Source organism: Rana temporaria, chromosome 4 (assembly GCF_905171775.1).
Source record: "Rana temporaria chromosome 4, aRanTem1.1, whole genome shotgun sequence".
Taxonomy (NCBI): Eukaryota; Metazoa; Chordata; class Amphibia; order Anura; family Ranidae; genus Rana; species Rana temporaria.
In genome coordinates this window covers 282,399,260-282,407,486 of record NC_053492.1, presented here as the reverse complement: position 1 = coordinate 282,407,486, position 8,227 = coordinate 282,399,260, and the positions used below count along the sequence as shown (strand labels likewise).

At 45.6% G+C, this 8,227-nt stretch overlaps 1 protein-coding gene across 3 annotated transcripts in view; it reads right to left on the bottom strand.

Annotated features, from left to right (window-relative positions):
* NKAIN2 (sodium/potassium transporting ATPase interacting 2) overlaps positions 1 to 8,227 on the bottom strand; it is a 1,108,432-nt gene that overhangs the window by 6,448 nt on the left and 1,093,757 nt on the right. The window lies entirely within an intron of this gene.

Here is an 8,227-nt window from a genome sequence, read left to right as displayed (position 1 = left end):
CACTTTTTAGGGAACCAGTGACATTATTACAGTGATTAGTGTTAAAAATATGCGCTGTTACTGTACTAATGACACTGACAGGGAAGGGGTTAACATCAGGGGCAATCAAAGGGTTAAATGTATGCCTATGTGGTGCTTGCTAACCTTGGGGGAAGGGTTCCTTTGACTGCTTAGTAGGAACACAAGATCTCTATCTTCTTCCCTGTAGGAACGACAATCTGCCTTGTTTACATAGGTAAGTAAGTATGAATCAAAAAGACAAACAAACCCATACATTTCTTTTAATTGAACAAGTCGAGGTTAGAAGCTAATTGGTTTCTATGCAGAAGTGAGCCGGATTTTGCACTTTTCAGCTTTAGTAAATAAACCTTACTGTGTTCTTAATTAAAATGAATTTGTACATCTCTGTACTGGGAAACATAGCCCTTGCATAGGTGTACGCTTTAGTGCACCTGTGTGAAAAAGGCCTAAAGCCCTGTACACACGATCGTATATCTGATGGAATCTAATCCGATGGATTTTTTCATCGGATATCCGATGAAGCTGACTTTCATCAGTCTTGCCTACACACCATCGGTCAAAAATCCGACTGTGTCCAAACGCGGTGACGTAAAACACTACGACGTGCTGAGAAAAATTAAGTTCAATGCTTCCGAGCATGCGTCGACTTGGTCCTGAGCATGCGTGGATTTTTGACTGATGGAGTTCCATACAGACGATCGTTTTTTTCTATCTTTTTTTATCCATAGGAAAATTTAAAACATTCTATTTTTTTTTAACTGATGGAAAACAAACCGATGGGGCCCACACAAGATCAGTTTGACTGATGAATACGGTCTGTGTGTACAGGGCTTAAGTGTTCTGTTTATCACATTTACTTAGTGAAAGCTTTCACACAGCTGTCACAAAAATCCCCATGATGTGTCCAATGAGTGTATTCACTATGATTGACAGCTGCATCTAGTGGTCATAAGGCACTTTTTTTAGCTGATTGTGGTATTAAAAAAATAAATGCATTATTATAAGTAGGGTGACCACATTTCCAAACTACCATTCAGGGACACCCCCCTTCCCAAAAATTATCTTGTGCTGCAAGGAGTCACAGCACAGTGATTGGACACAAGAGGCAGGATTTATGATTTCTCCAATCACAAGCAGGGGGCGGAAACTGTGCTCCTCCAGACACTCCCGGCCAGGACAAGTACTGTCAGTGAGTAAAGCGGTGATGTGGCAGCCATTTTTGGGGGCATTCATTTGGCCTGTGGGGGGGGGGCATCTGTGTCAGTGTCAGTTTCATTCCGGAACAATGAATTGTCCTGAAATGAAGGTGCTTGAGACAGACCTACAAAATGAGGGACTGTCCCAGGCAATACGGGACACGTGGTCACCCTAATTATAAGGTGTGTTTTATGGCTGGACCTCAAATTCCATAACATACCAGAGAACTAGTACTGCATCTGAAACACACAATCTTATAATCATGATGGTGGGGATGGAGTAGGAGATTCTAACATTAACCACTTGCCCACCAGCGCCCATCGTTATAAACTATACACTATAGCAGGTCAGCGAGGGAGCTGGTGCGTGTGGCCGGCGGCCCCGATAGCTCCACAAAGAGCCAGAACATGGATCTGTCAATGTAAACAAACAGATGCCCATTCTGACTAGAAAGTAGAGAGTAATCGTCTGTTCCTAGTGATTAGAACAGCGAGTCACTGGTCCCAAAAAAGTGTCAAAAGTGTCCGAGCTGTCCACTGCAATGTCACAGTCTCGCTAAAAATCACTGATCACCGCCATTACTAGTAAAAAAAAATTATAATAAAAATGCCATAAATCTATCCCCTATTTTGTAGATGCTATAACTTTTGCGCAAACCAATAAATACACACTTATTGCGTTTTTTTTTTTACCAAAAATATGTAGAACAATACATATTGGCCTAAACTGATGAAGAAATTCTTTTTTTATATAACATTTTTTATATTTATTATAGTAAAAAGTTAATTTTTGTAAAGTTTTTTTCAAAATTGGCTGTAATTTTTTTGTTTATAGCCCAAAAATAAAGACTGCAGAGGTGATAAAATACTACCAAAAGAAAGCTCTATTTGTGGGACAAAAAGGTCGTCAACTTTGTTTTTGGTTCACTGTCGCATGATCGCAGAATTGTCAGTTAAAGCGACGCAGTGCCATATGGCAAAAAATGGCCTGGTCATTAAGATTGCTTTTACACTCACAGCGCCCGGGTGTTGGCGGTAAAGCGCCGCTATTTTTAGCAGAGATTTACCGTTGTTTTTGCAGTGCTTTTTGGCCACTAGCAGAGCGCTTTTAACCCCCACTAGCGGCTGAAAAAGGCTTAAACGCACCAGCGTTCGGCGGCGCTGCCTATTGATTTCAATGGGCAGGGGCGCTTTAGGAGCGGTGTATTCACCTTTCCTAAAGTGCTGCAAAGAAGCTGCTTCCAGGACTCCGGCTTTCACACTGGGATTGCAGGGGAGGCTTTTTTCAGGCGCTTTACATTTACATGTCTTGTAAAAAACGACAAAAAAAAATTGAAGCATGCTTAACCACTAGCCGACCGCGCACCGTCATTATACGGCGGCAGGTCGGCTCTCCTGGGCGAGAGCCCGTAGCTATACGGCGGCTCTTTGAGCCGCCACTAGGGGGCGCGTGCGCGCCGCCGGAGGCGCGCGCGCTCGCCCCCGACTCCCGTGCGTGTGCCCGACGGGCGCGATCGCCGCCGGGCACACGCGATCGCTCGTTACAGAGCGGGGAACGGGAGCTGTGTGTGTAAACACACAGCTCTCGTTCCTGTCAGCGGGGGAAATGCTGATTTTCTGTTCATACAATGTATGAACAGAAGATCGGTGTTTCCCCTAGTGAGGCCACCCCCCCCCCACAGTAAGAACACACCCAGGCATACTTAACCCCTTCCCCGCCCCCTAGTGTTAACCCCTTCACTGCCAGTGGCATTTTTATAGTAATCCAATGCATTTTTATAGCACGGATCGCTATAAAAATGCCAATGGTCCCAAAAATGTGTCAAAAGTGTCCAAAGTGTCCGCCATAATGTCACAGTACCGAAAAAAATCGCTGATCGCCGCCATTACTAGTAAAAAAAATATATTAATTAAAATATCATAAAAATACCCCCTATTTTGTAAACGCTATAACTTTTGCGCAAACCAATCAATAAACGCTTATTGCGTTTTTTTTTACGAAAAATATGTAGACGAATACGTATCGGCCTAAACTGAGGAAAAAAAATGTTTTTTTATATATTTTTGGGGGATATTTATTACAGCAAAAAGTAAAAAATATTATTTTTTTTTTAAATTATCGCTCTATTTTTGTTTATAGCGCAAAAAATAAAAAACGCAGAGGTGATCAAATACCACCAAAAGAAAGCTCTATTTGTGGGAAAAAAAGGACGCCAATTTTGTTTGGGAGCCACGTCGCACGACCGCGCAATTGTCAGTTAAAGCGGCGCAGTCCCGAATCGCAAAAAGTCCTCTGGTCTTTGGGCAGCAATATGGTCCGGGGGTTAAGTAGTTAAATTTTATGTGTCGTTTTTCAAAACGTCATTTTTTACTTCACAGAAATTGACCGTGTGTAGCAAAAAACGTCGTTTAAAACAACGTTTTTTCACCCGCGCATGCCCAGAAGCTACTTATGAAGCGAGCTTCAATGGAAAAACGTGGAGAACGTAACCTCGCTTTGCTAGAACATTGTGAGAAAAACGATGGTGTGTAGGCAACTTCGTCTTTGAAAATTGAAGTTTCAAAAACTTAATTTTTTACTTCACAGAAAATGACATTTTTTTTCATCACATAAAGTGATGGTGTGTACGGGGCATAAGCGACTAAACAGCAGGGAGTTAGGGACTGGGGCAGCACTAGGCTGTACCCAGGTGTTAGGGACACCAACGTGTTTAGTGTGCGGTCAAGTGACCAGGGTTTATTTTCTGTTTTCTGTTATATTTTTCTTTGTATATGGCTTATATAAAACCGCACCCTTTTTGTTTTTCCACCTACCCCATTGTCTACTGTGCCTAATCTTTGTGTTGTGAACCCATCCAGGGGGTCACACACACCCGCTGACGAGTTAATCCCCCCTCACAGTTAGTGGAGAATGCGGGCAGTTTTTTTAAAAGGCCAGCATGGAAGAGATACTGAAACAGCTGGCTCTGCCAAATGCCAATCAGCAGCAGACAAATGCAGCTTTGCAAAAGAGCCACGCATCCCAGCAGACAGCTTGCCAACAGAGTCTGGAAGCTCAGCTTCAAGCCCAGCAGCAATCTGAGGCCGATTCATAGACCTATTGCAGAAGCAAGAGCAGAGACTACAACAACAAATGGAGACAATAATGCAGCAATGTCTGCAGACCAGTGAAGCAAGTGGGTCCACTAATACCCCCTCATTTGGGGTGAGTGGTTTACTGACAAAAATTACTGGAGAGGACGATCCAGAGGTGTTCTTGACCACATTTGAAAGGACTGCTGACTGACTGCTGGACTGGTGGCCCCTCTGTTAACTGGGGAATCACAGAAAACTTATTATGACCTAGAGCCTGACCAAGCAAAAGACTATGTGATGCTAAAAACTGAAATATTGGCATGGCTGGGTGTCACCCTGGCTGTCCGGGCTCAGCGTGTGCATAACTGGACTTTCCGGCTTGGAAAACCCCCCACATCTCAAATGTATGATCTCATTCACCTGAGCAGGAAGTGGCTACAGCCAGAGACTTTGTCCGCACCAAAGATTGTGGAATGTGTTGTGATGGGTCGCTTCCTGTCACGTACCTGGTGATAGAGCCTGACATGCAGGGAGCGGCTACTCTTGCTCCTCTGACTCCGGAAACCCTGGTAGTGTGGACAGGAGCATGGGAGTACAGAGTCGCACAAGCGCCTGGCAGGAACGCTGTGCAGGAACTGAGGTGGACTCCTGTAGACTCCAGGGAGATGTCAGTGATGCCAGGAGCAGCAAGATAACAGGTAGCTGGAGCTTGGTGCAGGAAGCTGGGATCAGCAGGATGACGGCTGGAGCTTGGTGCAGGAAGCCGGGATCAACAGCAGGAGGGAGGTGTACTGTAGTGCTGGTACAAGCAGGGTCAGGCAGGCCGGGTCAGACACAGGCGGGCAGATCAGGTACAGAGGAGAAGCAAGAGCGAAGTCGTGGTTCAGGCCGGATCAGCAACAGGCGGGCAGCAATCCATTTAAAGGAGAAGGCAGAGACAAGGTCAGACAAGCCAGAGGTCAGGGCAGGCGGAGGTCAGGGTGATCAGAGACAAGCCAGGTTCACAGGAACTGTAGTTAATCGGGTAACAGGTGTCAGGTGGGTAACGGGAACCGCTGAAGACCGAGCAGCAAGAGGCTGCAGGATGAGCCCCATTAAATAGCCTGAACTTGCGCCAAAATGGCGTCAGCACGTGCCCGCACGTTGTTTCCGCGATTGCACGTGCGCACTGAAGTGCCGCGATTGCGCGTTCACGTGCGCGCTGAAGTGACGCAATTGCGTGCTGATGCGCTGCTAGCGCCATCTAGTGGCCTGCTTCGTCCATGACATTGCCCCTTGTCCCCCATTTGCTGACCTCCCGTTATGACCCTGGCTTGCTAGACTACGATTCCGGTATTCCCTTTGGCTATATTTACTTGTCTGATTATTGTTATTTTTGGGTCTTGTCTAATATTGGTTGTTGTGCACTGTGTATTATTGGAGGTGGTTGTGTTTCATATTATTCACATTTTCATTAATAAATTATTTACTTTCTTCACCTATATACATTTGGTTCACTTGTGCAGTCCACACAGTTCTGATCGCATCTGATTCACACTTCGTGAGAGCTCTTCCTACTCCCACCCAAAAGTGGGTAAGCCATGGAGACCCAGAAATGGCTGATAAGCTTGTGGATCTTGTAGAGAAGTACTTGGCTACAGAGAACCTGACTGCCTCTTCCAGAGACTCAGATTTTCCACCCTAAGACCAGACCATCCCCAGTGGTGGGTAAGTTGATTCCAAGGGGTGAGGGTGGAGAGAGTGGGAGTTCTATTTAATGTCTGGCGAGAACAGCCCAGGAGGTCAAGGGCTCAAGAGGATTGTTTGATACCGCTGCCGGCAAGAGGGACGTATTGCAGCAAATTGCCCGGTTGTGGATAAACCTATGCAATGCGACTTTCTAAGGACAGACGTCAGTCGCTGTTTATGCAAAATGTGTATTAATGGTAGAAATGTTGTTGTGTTGCTGGATTCAGGTAGCCTGGTGACAGTGCAAAGGAAGAGAGATATGGACACCCGCACTCCAATTTCTTAAAAAGACGTGCCCTTTATTGGGTAAAGGAAAAAATGCACTACAAGTATCAGCACACAGTGGGAAAAACAACTGACGCGTTTCGCATTGGATATCAATGCTTAGTCATAGTGCGGCTGTCCATATCTCTCTTTCTTTGCATATCCCGTGCATTGCCGGCACCCATTGGTTCCTGAGTGGACATTGATTGTTCTAGTGTGCTCACCTGGAGCGGCTGCCTTCCTACCTGTTTGTAGCCTGGTGACAGTGATAAAGGCTGAATTAGTTACTACAGAGGTCTTTGGGAATAACAAGGTAGCTATTATTTGTGTGCATGGGGACACCCGAGAGTATCCTGTGACTACAGTGTGTTTTGTTCCAAAGGTACCCTCTCTCATCAGGTGGGGTTAGTGTCTCACTTACCACATGATGCCATTGTGGGAAGGGATTTTCCAAAGTTCTGGGAACTATGGGATTATCCTGAGACCCCCACTGGTGGCCCTATATACCAGGAATGTGATAACCAGAATTCCTCAGAGTGGTATTGGCAGGGAAGACTCAAACTGGGGAGGAACCAACATCCTCAGACGGAAACATGCATTCTGTGGAGTTTTCTGATCTCAAGGCTCACAGGGAAAACTTTGCCACAGAACAGTTAAAAGACCTCACCCTAATAACGGCACGGGAAAACGTAGTAAAAATAGATGGCGAGTTAGTGAACCCAGATAAGACCTGCACTTACCCGTACTTCGTCATGGAAAGGGACCTTCTCTATTGGGTGGCTCAAAGTGCAGAAAAAAACATTGAGCAACTTGTGGTGCCCAAATCTTACAGTAAGTTGGTGTTAGAGTTGGCCCATGAGCACATTTTTGGAGGTCATCTGGGGACAGAGAAAACCTGAGAGAGAGTATTGCAGAGATTCTATTAGCCTGGGGTCATGAAGGAAGCAGAAAATTATTGTTCCTCCTGCCCTGTGTCAGAAGTCAGCACCTATGCCACATTTCCATAACCCGCTAGTACGCCATCCCATCATTGAGGTTCCCTTTGAGAGGATCGCAATGGATTTGGTAGGTCCGATAGTGAAGTCCGCTAGGGGGCATCAGTACATTTTGGCTATATTTGACTATGCCACCCGTTATCCGGAGGCGATTCCTCTCCGAAATACCTTGGCCAAAACCATAGCCAAAGAGCTATCTCTTGTTTTTAGCCGCGTGGGTATTTGTACAGAACTGCTTACGGACCAAGGTACACTCTTTATGTCCCGGGTTATGAAAGAGCTGTGCAAGTTATTCAAAGTGACACAATTGCGTATATCTGTGTATCACCCCCAAACAGATGGGTTGATTGAAAGATTCAACAAAACCCTTAAACAGATGTTAAAAAAGGTGGTGGATAGAGATGGAAAGGATTGGGACTGTCTTATTCCCTATTTAATGTTTGCCATTAGGGAGGTACCCCAATCTTCTATGGGTTTCTCACCCTTCGAGTTGCTCTATAGGAGACACCCAAGAGCGTTGTTGGATATCGCTAGAGAAACTTGGGAAAGTGAGAGTTCTCCCCACAGGAGTGTGATTGAGCATGTCGCCCTGATGCAAGATAGAATTGCACAGGTAATGCCAATTGTAAGGGAACATTTGGCCCAAGCACAGTTAGCACAACAGAGAGTGTATAACCGTGGGGCCAAGACCCGTACCTTCTCCCTGGGGGGGATAGGGTATTGGTACTTATCCCTACAGTTGAAAGCAAATTCCTCGCCAAATGGCAAGGCCCCTACGAGATATTGGAAAAAGTGAGTGAAGTGAATTACAAGGTCAGACAACCAGAAAGGCGAAAGCCCGAACATATCTATCACATCAATCTGTTGAAAGCTGGGGACAGCCCGGTAAATGACAACTCTCGATCTCACAAAAGGGTATTGGCAAATTCCCCTGGCTACATCAGCCAA